Raw genomic sequence first — 16666 nt, forward strand, 5'->3', positions numbered from 1 at the left:
CGGAAGAATCTGGACAGACCATCAGCACTGGCATGTTCTGTGCCACAGCAGTGTTCCACCGTAAAGTCCATCCCCTGTAGGGAAATGAACCACCTCAACAGTTTTGGATTCTCACCCCTCAACTTCATTAACTATCTGAGGGGCCTGTGTTCAGTCTGAACCCAGAATTGAGTCCCAAACAAGTAGGGTATTAGTTTCATCAGCGCCCAGACCACAGCAAAAGCTTCACGTTCTATGGCACTCTATCTATGTTCCCTGAGAAGTAACCTCCTGCTAATGAAGGCTACAGGTTGATCTAGGCCCTCTTCATTAAGCTGTGAGAATACTGCTCCAATACCATGCTCTGAAGCATCTGTTTGCACAACAAACTCCTTGGAGTAGTCAGGTGCCTTCAGCACAGGTGCTGTGCACAGGGCAGCCTTCAGGGTATCAAAAGCCGTCTGGCAAGACTCAGTCCAGATCACCATTCTTGGCTGCTTTTTGGAGTTCAACTCAGTCAAGGGAGAAACAATTGTGCCATACCCCGTGACAAACCTCCTATAGTATCCTGTGAGACCTAAAAAGTCTCTCACTTCAGTCTGGGTCTTGGGAGGCTCTGACAGGCCCATGATCATGCCTTTCAAGGTGTGGTTGAATCTCTCAACCAGACCATTACTTTGGGGTTGGTAAAGGGTGTAAACTTGTAGGTTACCCCACACACCTTCCACAGAGACTTCATGTATGTTGATATGAAGTTGGTAGCCTTAACGGACACCACTTCCTTAGGGAACCCCATGCGGGTAGAAATTACAATGGCTTCTGGGAACCGGGTGGCATGGTCCACGAAGACCAGGATAAACCTGTTGCCCATGGCTGTCTTGGGATCCAGAGGCCCCACACTGTCAATGCCAACCCTTTCAAAGGGAGTACTGACAACAGGGAAAGTTTGGAGGGGAGCCTTACATTTCCCCCCACTCTTGCCACTTGCCTGACAAGTTGGGCAAGACTTACAATAAGCATCAGAGTGCCTGTGCATTTGGGGCCAACAGAAGTGGGTGACAAGCCGCTCACACGTCGTGTCCTGCCCCAAATGACCAGTTAAAGGCACATCAGGAGCCAGACCCAGTAGGAAGGCTCTGTAGCACTGGGGAACCACCAGCACACAGGCTGACACAGGCTCAGGAACCTGAGGCTCGCTATATAGGAGGCCATCCTCCCAGTATATCAAATGTGATCCAGGCTGCTTGCCAGAAGCCTGGTCTGCAGCCTGCTGCCGCAAACCCTCCAGAGAAGGGCATGACTTCTGTGCCTCACAGAATGCTTCCCTAGTGGGGCCCCCCTTCCTGCTGCCACTTTGACAACTCAGGGAACTCACACAGTTCAGCCACCTGTTCCCCTGTAGGCTCCAGGGTCTCCGCCTCAGGTTCAGCCTCCTCCTGAACCGTGGGAACTTCTGGGGCCGGTTTCCCGTGCCCCTTGCCCATCCTCCTTCTTGCAGACACCTGAGCCACTCTTTCAGGCTCCCAGTTCTCCTGATCACCCTGACGGGCTGCCATTGACCTGGTGGATACGCATACCCACCCAGGGAGACCCAACATCTCCAAGTGTGACCTGTGTTCCTCCTCCTTCCAATGGGAATTCTTCAGGTCATTGCCAAGCAAAAAATCTATAGGCATGGTTGGACTCACAGCTACCTTCAAGGAACCTCAGCCCCCTCCCCCCATTCAAAGGAAACCTGTGCCACTCTGCACAGCCGCTCTGAGTTGTCTACTGCAACTACTTGGTGAAGTACCCAGGATCTATCTGCTTTTCAGATACCAGGTGACTCCTCACTGTAGTCACACTGGCTCCTGTGTCTCTCAGAGCCTCTACTCTCTGTCCATTGATGGTCACCCACTGTCTGTACTTTTAGTGTTCTCAGGCACTAGGGTTCTCTGGACCATCTCACTGTCCCCTAGTGAGACAAGGGTCATCTCAGCTGGCTCCCACCCATCTGGAACCAACTCCTCCCCAAACGCTACTCAAGCCAAACCCTGGGACTGTGCACCAGTGGGTGCCAGTGTACTGTTGGGGCATTTGGGGTTCCCCCTCACATGAACCACTTGGTCACTTGCATAGCACTTACGTGGGGGACCCTCTGCCACAGGTTTCCCTTTGGAGAACCATGGCTTCTTCTCACCGGAGGGCTGGGAATCCTTTCCCTGGGAATCAGATTGGGACCCTTTAGAGAACTCCCCCTGTTTACCCTTACCTCCCCTTTCTTCTGAGAGGGACCTTGCCCACCCTTGGCATGGTCTCCCCATACCTCTTTTGGACCCTGGTGCTCTCCCAGTGGTCCCCTTCCTGTGCAAACTTCCTGGGGTCAGTCAGATTGCTGTCAATCAGGTGCTGGCACAGCTCTGGAAAACATAAACTGTACAAGTGTTCCCAAGCAATCAGATTGTAAAGCCCCTCATACGTTGTCACCTTACTGCCCTTCACCCAACCATCCAGTGACCTGCAGATTGAATCAACACATTCCAACCATGTTTGGGATTCCTTCTTCTTATAGGACTTAAACTTGTCCTTATACTGATCGGGGGTGAAACCATACTAGTGATCATGGCGTCCTTCATGATAGGGTAAGTGAGCCCCGGGGGATCCCCTAAGGATGTTAGGGTATCTCTTTCCTCGACCTCAAAGTGCTTCCACAGACCCGCCCCCCCAATGGGCTTCAGGGACCAGATTCATATTGAGAGCAGACTCATACCACTTAAACCACAGCAGTATGTCATCCTTCCTCTTGTAATCCTTTACAAGGTCATTAGGAATGTGCACCCTCCTCCCAGACTGCACTGTGATGTTGCTGCCACCATCCCTACTAGACTGGCTCCTCTGATCCAACTCACTCAAGCTGAGGTCATGAGCTGACAACAACTTTTTCTCCTCTATGACCATCCTCATTTTCTCCAACTCCAACTGGTGAGCCCTCTCTGTCTGTCTGTCCTGCAACTCTTCAGGAGTCAGACTCCTAGATGAAACACTGCTACCTGCCCTGGAGATCTTCCCTTTAGACAGAACAGGCCCACTTACAATACCATTGTGCATACTCTGCACCTCCTCCTCACCCTCATCCTCATCTCCTGATGGCCCCTCAGCTTCATTGGCTGCCACCCAGGGTCTCACTGCCTCTTGCAGCTCCTCCTTCCCCGTGGAGCTCTTAATGGGGCAGGGAAGATCGTTACAGAACTGTTTCAATTGGGCCACTGTGGAACCCTCCAGTTTCCCTAAATCAAAAGCAGCTCCAGCTGATGCATCTCCAGACTGAGACATGATGAAAAATCGACGGAAGTGCAAAGTTCCAAAGGCAGAAAACAAGTTCCAAATGAAGTTCAAAAGTCAATCAAGGATTACCATGAAATGGAAGTAGGAAAAAATCCAAAAAAGAGAAAAAGCAAAATCACAAGACAAGTAGTATGTGGTCACGTAGTGATCTGCACTCAAAACAGTAATGTACACTTAATTACTGTTTGTCAAGTACAAATAGAAGTCTAATCTCAACCGCTGATCACCAATGTTAGAAATGGGGTCTTTGGTTGGCAAGAACTCTCACTCTCGTCAGGTTAAAGGAGAATCACCCTCAGCTAACCCCCACTCACTGCTTGGCACAGAGCAGGCAGGCTGAACTTCAGAGTCTAGGTGTACATTTTGTACCAACACACACAGTAACTCAGTGAAAACACTACAAAATGACACAATACAGGTTTAGAAAAATAGGAAATATTTATCTAAACAAAACAAGACCAAAACAACCAAAAATCCAACATACAAAAGTCAAGTTATTGGTTTTAAAAGCGAAAGACTCTTAAATCCTTTAGTAAGCAGTAAAAACACTGTTAGCGTTGAAAAAAGTACCTAGGTAGCATCAAAATAACATGCACGGGTGAGTGTGCGATGAAAAAGGTTAGCGATGCGTCCATTTCTCACCCACAAGCGATACCGTGTGTCGTTTCTGTTTCTCCGGTCGGGTCGGCATGCGTTGTTTTTCCTCTCCACAGGAGAGCGATGCATCGATCCAGGCAAGCACACGGGTCCGGGCAGGCATTGCGTTGTTTTTCCATGCCCAGCAAGGTTTGCGTCAAAAATCCTGCTGCATGGTATGAGCAAAACAGCACTATGCGGGTTGCGACATTATCAGCCTCCGTCAGCTGGTGTTGAGCGTTGTTTCTCCAGCTACGTGCGTCGATTTTCCAGCCGCGATGCCAGTAGAGCCTCAATTTCTGCCGCGAAGCCGGCGGCGTGTCGTTTTTCAGCCGCCTCTCGCGAAATGCATCAATATTTTCCCGCACGGCAGTCTGTGCATGGATTTTTAGTCTTGGTCAGCCAGCTTCACCTTCCAAGGCCTCAGGAACTGGATAGGACACCACTTGGCAGGGCTGGAGTCTCAGCAGAGAGTCCAGGTGCTGGCAGGAGAAGTCTTTGATGGCCCTGAGACTTCAACAAAGCCCTTGGAGATTTCTTCACACACAGGAATGCACAACAAAGTCCAGTCTTTGTCCCCTTGCACAGGCAGAAGCAGCAACTGCAGGATAGCTCCACAAAGTACAGTCACAGGCAGGGCAGCCCTTCTCCTCGGCTCTTCAGCTCTTCTCCAGGCAGAGGTTCCTCTTGATTTTCAGAAGTGATCTAAAGTCTGTGGTTTTGGGTGCCCTTCTTATACCCATTTGGCCTTTGAAGTAGGCCTACTTCAAAGGAAAGTCTCTCTTGTTTGTGAAATCCTGCCTTGCCCAGGCCAGGCCCCAGACACTCACCAGGGGTTGGAGACTGCATTGTGTGAGGGCAGGCACAGCCCTCTCAGGTGTAAGTGACCACTCCTCCCTTTCCTCCTAGCACAGATGTCTCATCAGGATATGAAGGCTACACTCCAGCTCCCTTTGTGTCACTTCTTAGAGAGAGGTGCAAACAGCCCAACTGTCAAACTGACCCAGTCAGGGAATCCACAAACAGAGTCACAGAATGGTTTAAGCAACAAAATGCCCACTTTCGAAAAGTGGCATTTTTAAACACACAATCTTAAAACCAATTTTACTAAAATATGCATTTTTAAATTGTGAGCTCAGAGACCCCAAATTCCAAATGTCTATCTGCTCCCAAAGGGAATCTATGCTTTAATAATTTTTAAAGGTAGCCCCCATGTTAACCTATGAGAGAGATAGGCCTTGCAACAGTAAAAACCGAATTTGGCAGTATTTCACTGTCAGGACATATAAAACACATTAGTATATGTCCTACCTTAAACATACACTGCACCCTGCCCAGGGGGCTACCCAGGGCCTACCTTAGGGGTGTCTTACATGTAAGAAAAGGGAAGGTTTAGGCCTGGCAAGTTGGTATACTTGCCAAGTTGAACTGGCAGTTAAAATCTGCACTCACAGGCACTACAGTGGCAGGTCTGAGCCATGTTTACAGGGCTACTAATGTGAGTGGCACAACCAGTGCTGCAGGCCCTCTAGTAGCATTTGATTTACAGGCCCTGGGAACCTCAAGTGCACTGCACTAGGGATTTACCAGTAAATCAAATATGCCAATCATGGAAAGCCAATTACATACACATTGTATAGCACTGGATAGCAGTGTTAAAGTACCCAGAGTAACAAAAGCAGCAAAAACAGAGTCCAGCCCACATCAATAACCTTGGAAACAGAAGCAAAAAGTTAGGGGAGACCATGCCACCTGGCTGTAGGCGACTACCGCTGTGGTGACTGTTGTTTCCGCCCTGGCGGTCGGTGTGGTACATTGGCTGTCTATCGCAGATATCACCGCCATGGTCATTATTTAGTGGTAATTACCTCCAGCCTGTTGGCAGTATTACCGCCACTTTATCTCCCACCACCAGGGTCGTAATGAGGGCCTATATTTGTAAAATAAAGGGTACAACAGTGTATTTCTAATTGTTTAATATATTCATATATATTTTTTTTTTGGCTACAGCAACCCTGCCTCTGTAGTACATTTTAAAATAAATATATAGAAACGTATAAATATTTTTCACTACCTATTACCACTTTAATAAAGTGACAACATGTGAGGAAAATATCAAAGTCAATACTTGCCTGTATCTAACGGTGAAACACAGAACACAAGCAAACTGTACCGAAAAACAACTTGGCTGCCTTTAACTTTTGTAAAGGCAGTCAGCCTATCACCAATGACTTGTCGTGTCAATGTACTATGTTACCACCACAACATGACAGCTGTACTAACGTGGCAACAAATATCACTATTCTTTTACCCTTAAAACTTCATAATCACTTGCAATATAAAAAAGGATCATGTATACACTATAATATATTTGTGACAAATGTAATAAAAATCTTTTCAGCTGTTTCTGCACTACATCAAATTCAAAAGTCTATGTAAAATAAATTGATTGAAAATTCTGTTTTTGGACCCTCTTTTTATCATTGCTCCTCCTTCATGATTCGCCACAACAATTTCTATCATCACAAAATGAAGAAAATGCGACAGGTCTGGAAGTGTTGAGACGGATTAAAAATTATGAGGGATCAAAAAGCAGAGGAATTCACACACACACACAATTTCAGCCTTGTGACCCCATCTCCCATGTCCTGGCATTATTATAAAGGGAGGACATGCAGCCCCCTCTGCAGGCTAATATTGGCCCTAGAGTACCCATCCCCCGGGGCCTGTCCAGTAAATACAGGGTGCCCTGGAGCCTACCCAGGGCACCCACTTCATATTTAAATGTGTGGAGGGAGCACATAGCCCCACTCCCAGAGGAAATATTGGGCCCGGGGATCCCATCCCTATGGGCCTGGGTACTAAATGGTGGGTGCCCTGGAGCCTACAAGGGCAACCACTGCCTTTTGTTGGAAGCTAGGGGGGATCCCCAATGCTCCTGTTGTCCCAGTTGACTCCCTGCCTCATGCGGGATCTGGCATTGCTCCTGCCTGCAAGGAAGAGCTTAACAGCTTAAAAGACTGTTTCCCTGCCTGCTTCACAGCCCGGCACTGGGGAGGTGGTGGTCCCTTGGCCAAAAATGAGCCAGCCTACCTCCCCATTTTGGAACTTGGCCGGTGTTGGAAAACGCATGATTAATAAGGGCAGGTAGGTACCTACACTTAGTAACAAGTCACAATCCCACACTAGGTCCAGTCAAGGTCCCAATAAATTAACCATTGCTCAACCCTTGGTAGCTTGGCCCACAAGCAGTTAGGCTTAACTTAGAAGACAGGTGTGTATAGCATTTAATTCAAGATAACAGTGAAAAAGTAAAAGAAAACACACTTTAAAACTCTGACACCAAATAAAAAAATTGAAAATATTCCTATATTTTAAATGACCTAAAAATCACAAAAATTCAATTTAGGGAACAAGAGATATGTATTTGTTAAAATTAAATGTAAATTAAATGCTTTATCGTGCCTAAAAACAAAAAGAACCAACCAGGGGCATCTAGTTTCGCCTGGCCGGGGCAAAGTCAAAAGCTGAGGCCAACTGAGATGGAGCCCTGTCAGATAGACTGAGCAGGAGGCCTAGGTCAAAGTTTTACTTTGCACTTAGAAATGTTTCTGGCACTTTTCTCCCTTGACGTTGTATGGTCGTCTCCAGTAAACCAATTTCACTGCAATGTCATCAGATTGCTTTTTCGCGAGACCCCAGTCAAATCCTAGAAACCTGGAGTGCTGGAGCTTTCAGCGGGACAACCCTGAAATTGAGGCCGAGTCGCAGTTGAAGGTAGCAGGCTTGGCTCCTGATGTTGGGTCGGTCCATTTATGGAGCTATTTTACAAAGTTGATCCAAACTTCTCCAAACTTTGGATCTTTTACCAGAAGTCCTTTCTGGGCTCTTGAAGTGTCCACAAACTTGATCCAAGGTTCCAGAAACTCTGAGTTGCCCCTTGGAGGTTGGGACTACAGTTCCCTGAATGGACCTGGTCAGAATCCTCAAATAGCCACTGGACGCAGTTAAGTTGGGCTCTTCTTGCAGGACTTGATGCAGGGGATTCTGGTCAGCTCCATTGTACCTGTAGCTTACAGGAAGACCACTTCTGGAGATGCAGAAGCAAGGCAAAGTCCTTTTCTTGGTGAAGCCCACAGTGTGCAGCAGGTGCAGTCTCTGTGGATTGTAGTCCTTCAGGTGCAGACGAGGGGCTCAGCTGGGAAGTCCTTCTTCTCCAGTATCTTCTTCCAGCAGGGATCTGAATTGTTGTGCAGCTCTGCCATATTTATCCTTGCTCATGGGTTGGCAGACACGGCCCCCCCGACCAAAGGGGTGCAGGGTGCCATCCTCTGGGGTGACTGACCACTTCCTGCAAAGTATGGCAAAAATGAATCCCAGAAAGAAACATTATTTAAAAATCCAACATTGAGAAACTCTCTCCTTGGAGGTTACATCTGGCTGAGTACATCCACTGGTATGGCTATCCCTCCTATGAAAACCAGTTTGGCCATTCTACCCCCTTCCTGCTCTGCCATTTGGTGCAGTCAGTTCTCTTACCACTGGTTGCTTCCTTTGTTTCAGCCCAGCCCACTTCACACTTCATTAGGGCAGCTTGGCTCAGGCTGCCAGAGACTGACCAATCAGGAAAGGACACTACAGGGCTAATTTCGGTAACTTTCAGAGAGAGTTCTAAAACACTTTCTCCGTACTAGTTATAATAAATACAATATTGGCAATTTGTTGGATTATTTTAACTTTTAATTTAATACCAAACATTACAGGTTCAGCTCTTTTCCTGCGGAAATGAGACTTTATTAATTTTAAATAAAGCCTTGCAATGTTGGCCTATGGAGCTAATGCACTACAATGGGGAAAAACACATTTGGCAGTTGTTCTGTCATCTGGGCTTATAAAATATATTTTATAAAATCCTTGTTTATATTTACATGGCACCCCACCCTTATGGCATCTAGGTCAGACCTTAGGAGTGACTTATATCTAAAAATAAGGTAGTTTAGGCAGTACTTTTAAATCCAAGGTGAATTTGGGGTTAATTTAAAAGCAGTCTGCAAGTCAGGCCTGCTTTTGCAATGACACACGAGAACACAGCAGTGCACCCAGGGGTGCTACTACTCTTGGGTCCCTAAACCTACAGGCCCTACTATATACTAAGGACTTATATATAGAGGCTGTCAGAGCCAATTATAATTATGCTTAATTTGCATAAACCATTTTAAATAGAACATTGGCCCTGGGAGTGGTAAGCAGTGCCCAGGGCACTGTCGGGGTCAGAAAGCCCAGTATTGGGTAAACACAAGGGCAAAAAGTGAGGGGGCTTCTGCTATCATCCCAGGTTTTTCAGAGCTGGGTCCCGGGGGTAGCGGTTCCTGGAGCAGAAACCAGTCCAGGGAGGGGGCAGTGTGACCCCCTCTCCCTTTTAAACAATGAACTAGCCCTGGGGTGTTAGTGGTCCTTAGGGCTAAAAATGGCCATAGGAGGCGGGGGTGGCAGCCTCCATCTCCCTTTTTTGGATAATGGCCCGGCCCCAGGGAGGCGGTGGTTGAAATAAGATGGCAGGATGTCCACATGTGCTCCCCTCCTCAAATTATTATATAAGTAAATACACCCCCTTGGGACCCATCCTACCCAGGTGGCATATACCAAACAACAGTTGAAACCTGCACTTATTTTTTTTTTTTACCAGAGATCCTTCGAATTTACAATAAAATTAAAGAACTACATTTTTGGCCCTTGGCAGGTTGGGACCGAACCATAATGCCTAGGGGTTTGGGGTATATCTACCCTGCCCCTTGTCTTTTTTTCCCATGTTTGTATTGCAACTTAAAGTCCCAAGATCTCTTTCAATACTAGTTGCAGTGTCAGTAGCCAATCAGATTTCACCTTTACATATATCAGATCCTCAGATATCTATATTCATTTTTCCTTTAATACCTCCAAAACTACTGAAAGGATTCACACCAAATTACAAAACGTGCTCTTTCTGGACCAAGAGCTAGCTTTCTGCCAAATTTGGTGTAATTCTGTCCAGCGGTTCGAGCTGTAGTTGCGTCTAAAATCCCTATGGGAAATTGCATGGGCCAAATGCATTTTGGGACGCCCCTTTTTCTCAGCCTTCGCTTGGCAAATCACCCCGGAACTTTCCACACAGTAAAAAATGCTTTGTCTATCTATATATATATATATATAAATATATATATATATATATATGCTGTGACTAATAACAAACTAGCACTGGCACACTCAGGATCATTCAATCAAAGGCTTTATTACAGGTCACAGAGCAAAAGGCGTAACACGTTTCGGCCATCATAGCAGCCTTCCTCACAACCGCCATTAATCTCCCTCAATCAACTGAAATAAAGCAACTGTGTTCCTACTAGATGATGTGATGCATGACCTTCGCCTGTCCCATGAACATAAACAAAGCATTCATTTTCATGATACCAATGTGCATGCAAACAAAATCAATTTATATTCCTTAACCACCAATGGAAGCATATATTTGCAATCAATGCCAAATTATTGCAATTATTGCATCATTCAAATATCACAATTTAAATAATGAAATACAATTATTAAAATGGCAACAATGTTTCCAAGAAAATCAAGAGCCCCAGTGGGCTTTAACCACTGGACAAATCTCACATAATACAGCTGTAAACATTAAAGTGCTAGTGCATATCAAATCTATGTTCCCGCTACATTGTCTCATGTGTGCCATTATATAGAAGAAGTCAATAATAAAATAATAACTCTGCATTGCACATAAAATCAAAAATTAATTAATAGAACATTCAAGTACTATCCCTTGTGGGTAACTCCTGCTCAGGCAGAAAATCAAAATCTAAAACATGGTGCTACTGCATATATCCAGGGATGTTTTGGTAATTCAGACAATAAAACAGAACTTCATTATAAAAGAACAAACAGCTCTTCATCAATATTAAGTCCCTGTGGGGCCTTAGTATCCAACAAGAGGATATACTTATACTCAAATCACCTCAGTTGCTGTTCTTTATTGACCCTTCGCCTTTATTTGGGAACAGTGTAAAGTACAAAGTATCTGTGTTCATTACCCTGCCCATTATGGGCTTCATCGAGTGATGGGCTAAAGGATAGCTGAAATCACTGTTTCTGATTGCTCTAATGTGTTGGAGAATGCGTAGATGGACTTCCAATATTGTACTTCCTGGGTAGAGCTTGGGACAAGGGCATTTAAGTACATATATGACAAACTCTGTTTTAAAGTACACTGCTTATTAAAACAAATGGGGTAATCAAATAATGGTGAAGACCCAGACGTAGTGTTAGCCCCAAATTCACAGCCTTTGCACCTATGGCATTTCCTGAATCCCAGACCTGAATCAAGCCAAGTACCCTCACTGATACATACAGGACTGCTCACTACTAAGCCTTGTCTCATGGACTTGGCTTTGCGAAAAGTTACAAATGGGTTCTCTGGTATCTCATCTCCTAGTACTGGGTCATTTTTAGTCAAATGCCAGCGTCTATTGAGGATGGCTCTAAATTGATTATGTAACACACTGAAGCCAGTGATCATCCGCAGAGGTTGATTCTCAGTCCTTCCTGACTGCCTTCTGCCAAGCAGGAGCTGTTCCCTCACTTTTTTATTTGATCTCATTTTGGCACCTGCGATAACCAATTCATTGTAACCGCTATTGACAAATCTGCTAGCTAGCTCATCCTGAGCACTCATAAGGTGTTCTCATCACTACAATTTCTACGCATACGTAAATTCTCAGAGTAGGGAATGGTATATTTCAACTTATTTGGATGAAAGCTGCTGGCATGCAATATGGTGTCATCTGCTGTTGTTTTGTCTGACAAAAATCATGAGGTCTAAGAAACAGACCATGTGTTTACTCACATGTGCAGTAAAGCACAGATATAGATTATTCTGGTTGATTTGTTCTGCAAAACAGTGAGCTGACTGTTCAGACCTCTTCCATATGAAAAAAATATCATCAATGAAGCGCGTTGAAAGAGCAATGTTGTCTGCAATTTCTGATTCATATTCAACCGCGAGCACTTGCTCCTCCTGCCAGCCCATATTCAAATTAGCATAGCTGGCTGGGGGCGAAGCAGATGCCCATTGCTGTGCCTCTCAACTGTCTGTAAATCCTATCACCAAACAGATTTTTTTTTTTATCTAAGTACCAACGTGCCATCTCTAACAGCATCTAGGTATGTTTGTATAAAGAGAGGTGCCTTGTGCTAAAAAAAAATCCAAATCCTTCAATCGATCTCCATGTTTGATGCGTGTATACAGGGAAGTCACATCGAGTGTCATCAACACAAAGTCATCCTCCCGCCCAAAGTCATAAATTATCCACAAGGAATCCCCTGTACCTGGATGTAAGAGGGCAAATTTCTCATTAGGGGTTGCAAAAACTAGTCAATAAACTTAGACGTATGTTCAAAAATCCCACCCTGAGCAGAAATAATAGGGCGTCCTGGTAAATTGTGGACATGTTTATGAACTTAAGGGATAAGGTAAATAATTGGAAGAACGGGATGGTGAACTCTCAAAAACTGAAATTTCTCCTGGTTGATCAAACCAACCCCTCTCCAATTCCCCACTTCAGACAGAAAAGCTGAATAAACACTCTCCACTGCACCATGGCCTATTGTAAAATAACAGCTCTCATCGTTCAATTGACTTAACGCCTCATTGACGTACATGGAAAGGCACCAAAGGAATATATTCCCTTCTTTGTCCGCCTGCCGAATTGCCACATCATGCCTATTTTGAAATTTAGTCAGGAGTCTACTATATTTCAACATGTCACTTAGAGCCTTATTACGACCTTGACTGAGAGGTTTTCCTTTATCACAATTGTGGCAGATATTCCGTCCGCCTTATTACGATCCCATTTTATTCAATGGAGATGGTAATATGGCGGACTGGATATCCGTCACATTTGTGATGGAGGAAACCCCTCCGTCAAGGTCGTAAAAAGGCCTTTAATCTTTTTTCCTTCCACCTTTTCTCCATATGCTTTTGAAGGCTTCTAAGTTCCAGTGTCACCACTTCCAAGAACACCTCAATGGCATCTTTAGGTAGCGTTGGGGGAAAGGTGGATCTCAGCTTGAAGTCCGTAGTGGGCCTCTCATATAGATCCAAACCTTGCTGTTAAAGAAGGAGCTCCTCAGAAATGTGCTCCTCTTCCTCATTCATCCTTTCTAAATCTGCTAGATCTCTTATAAGGGAAATATCAGATACCAGTAAATTAATTTCCCGCTTCTCTAACCGACATGGCACATTGTGTGCTTGGACTGCTCTCAATGCATGAAATGTCTTCAAATAAGGGGCATATTTATACTCTGTTTGCGCTGAATGTGCGTCAAAATTTTTGACGCACATTCGGCGCAAACCATGCACCATATTTAAACTTTTACGCCCGAGCCCGCGGACGTCAAAATTCCTCTGTGTGTGTCATTTTTTGGATGCGGGAAACTGCCTTGCGTTAATGACATGCAAGGTAGGCGTTATAATGGTAATAATTATACATAGTTTTAGAGTGCTCCACATACTTTTCTATTTTTGTTCTCTACACTGGTTAAGGTCTCTTTTCCAGTAAGACATATTTGGCAACAATATGCACATGTGGATGAGCACCTGTAGGACATTATAACAACACAGAAGTTTGTGGCCAAGTTTAGCTTTTTGTTGCCACACTGATGTTAATTTTCAGGGGACAGAATTCCCCTGGGCGTGGCCATTGGGCAAGGGGGCATGAATCCTGTCTTTGCTAAGACAGGAGTCAATTCAATGGGGGTTGTGCATCAAAAAATGTTGCAAGTCCGGTTTTTGGCATGATTTTTGCCTCTAACCTGACTTGCACCATTTTTTGACGCACAACCCCCATTCTTACCTACGCCGGCGCTGCCTGGTTTGAGTCTTTTTTTTTTTACTCAGACCAATCCGCAGCTCCAGCTAATGTCATTCCTTAAATAAGGCGTCCGCATGGCGCATAGGAATGGCGTTAGCCGGCGGTAAAACTTTTGACGCAAACCAGCGCCGGCGCTGATTTGCGTCAAAAAGTATAAATATGGACCTAAGGGCCAGATGTAGGAAGGTAAAATTTTGCGAGTCGGAAATTGCGAGTCATTGCGACTCGCAATTTCTGACTCGCAAAATGGGATCCAACAAAAAAAAGCAACATCAATTTGCGACTCACAAATGATGTCGCACCGCAGATTGCGAGTCCGCTGTTAGAGAGGTTTCTTTTTGCGACCTCGCTAAAAGCAAACTCGCAATTTGCGAGTCAGGTGTCGCAAATTGCGACTGGGCCGCAAATTGCATGCAGGTGCAGCAAAACAGTTGGAAAACACATCCTGGGTCTTGTTGATGACATCAGAGCCAGGAAGACATCAAATACACCTGGGAGGAGGGAGGACCACACCCTTTTCAAACTGCTGAGCAACTACCTGGAGGAAGAGCTGCTACCATGGAAGACACAGGCAGTGCAGGAAGGAACAGGAAATTAAAATTCTCAGAGAAAGAACTTGAGGTGCTGACAGAAGAATGCTGCCAGCACCATGACCAGCTTTTTGGAAAGGCAGCCCTGAGTGTCACAGACACTGAGAAGAGGAGGATCTGGCAGGAAATCCAGGAGAGGATCAATGCCATTGGGGTGAGCCACAGAAGCATTGAAGAAATAATAAAACGGTGGTACGACCTGCGCTCCAGGACAAAGGAGAGGGTGGCAGAGCGCCTCAGGGAGATGAGGGGCACAGGAGGAGGCCCATCCACCACCCCACCACCCACAGCCATGGAGGAATTGGTGGAGCAGACACTGGAGCCTGAGGCTGTGTCAGGAATGGGAGCATTGGACACGTCAGCGCAAGGGACATCCAAAAGTGAGTACCATGAAACATGCATGTACACCTATAACTGCTATACCCACACTCACCCAGTACACAGCAGCATGCACAACCAGAATAGCTCCATTCCAGACTAGCAGCCACCAGAATGGTGCATTATGGGCAATGTAGTACAGTAGGCAGGATATAGGCAAATGTTTATTATGAGGCATACAACAGATGTTATAGACTGACAGTGTGTTCCCTATGTCCCACAGGTCTCCCAGAAGACACCCCCACCAGCCACACCATCCAGGGTGAAGACAGCAGGCCACAGGCAGGGCAGGAGGCTGCAGCAGCCAATACAGGGCCCAGCACGACTTCACCACAGTCCCCACCAGATGAAGTACTGGACATGGAGGAAGGAGACACAACACCTGGTCCCAGCCACACTGTGAGACAGCAAGAGCCAGAAGCACCAGCGCGTTGCAGACGCAGAGTCCAGGTCCAGGCGGTGGCCCAGGAGGATATAGGGGAGGCATCCATGTCTGTAGTTGAGGCATCCCTCCTTTCTGGTCAGCGCCTGCAAACAAGGCAATTGAGGATTATCTCAGGGGCAATGCATAGAATGGAACACAATTTCACACATGGCCTGGCTGATGTGAACACACAGTTCACAAGACTGAGTGACAATGTCAGTGACCTTACACAATCAATCCACCAACTGGTGACGGAACTGTTGGCTGAGAGACAAAGCTCAAGGCGCTGTGAGCGCCAACTAGTTCAGAGATTTGACCGCATGGCAGCGTCCATTGTCCGTCTTGCAATGAAGACCACAGGCCTGTCACGACGGACCGTGAGTCTGCAGGTGGAACTGGGCCACTTTGCAGGGGATGTGGCGCGGGGACTGGGCCCCATTAGCCACACTGTGGACATGTTGGAGGCCAGGCAGGTGGCAAGGGGCACGGGTGAGACCCCTCAGGACAGTGAGGAGGGGTCCACTATCAGCAGTGTATCTGCCACAGACACACGTGTACTGCGAAGTAGCAGTGCACGTCAGGGGTCTGCTGACCCACCTGGCACGAGCCATGCTGGGTGAACCAGGAGGAGGAGTTAGGCACAAACACTGCAGGACTCATGAGGCACATACAGTTAATGTGTCCTCATTAAGGATGGACATGTGCAGCCCCTTACGGACCGTTATGTTCTTTAGTTATTAGGTTCACAAATTAAAATGTTTTGTTTGATCCACTACACAACTGGGCTCTTTGTGTGTGACATTGGTGAGTGTGGTGTCTTTTGCCACGTTACCTTCCAAAGTATTAGTTTGCAATGTGGTCCCGTCTCTGTCTGCCTTGATTTGCAATGCTTCTGTCTCCAAGCTGCCCATGTGGTAGCTCTCGCTCGTCATCCTCCGAATCTGGGTCTTCAGGGGTGAGATGTAGCCCACGTCTGGTGGCAATGTTGTGCAGTATTGCGCATGCGCCAACTATCTTGAATGCTGTTATTGGGGCATACTGGAGCGCACCTCCACTTCTGTGGACGCATCGGAATCTTGCCTTTATCAGTCCAAATGTCCTCTCTATGACATTTCTGGTCCGCCTATGTGCACTGTTATATCGCCTCTCATTCTCATTGCTGGGTGTTAGGTACGGGGTTAGTTTCCATGGTCGTAGCGCATATGCACTGTCACCTGTTTGGCATAAATGGACAATGTTAGCAGGGCATGGATGGTTTCTACAGTGACCTGTGTGTATGGCTTCAGGGTGTCTTCAGCAATACCTAATAGATATCCGGCTCCAAAATCCCCACGTTCTAGGCGTTGGTGTATCCCACTGTGCCTGAAAATGTAAGAGTCATGTGTACTCCCTGGAAATTTGGCTACCATGTCAGTGAT

This window comes from Pleurodeles waltl, chromosome 11, assembly GCF_031143425.1.
Source record: "Pleurodeles waltl isolate 20211129_DDA chromosome 11, aPleWal1.hap1.20221129, whole genome shotgun sequence".
NCBI classification, from domain to species: Eukaryota; Metazoa; Chordata; class Amphibia; order Caudata; family Salamandridae; genus Pleurodeles; species Pleurodeles waltl.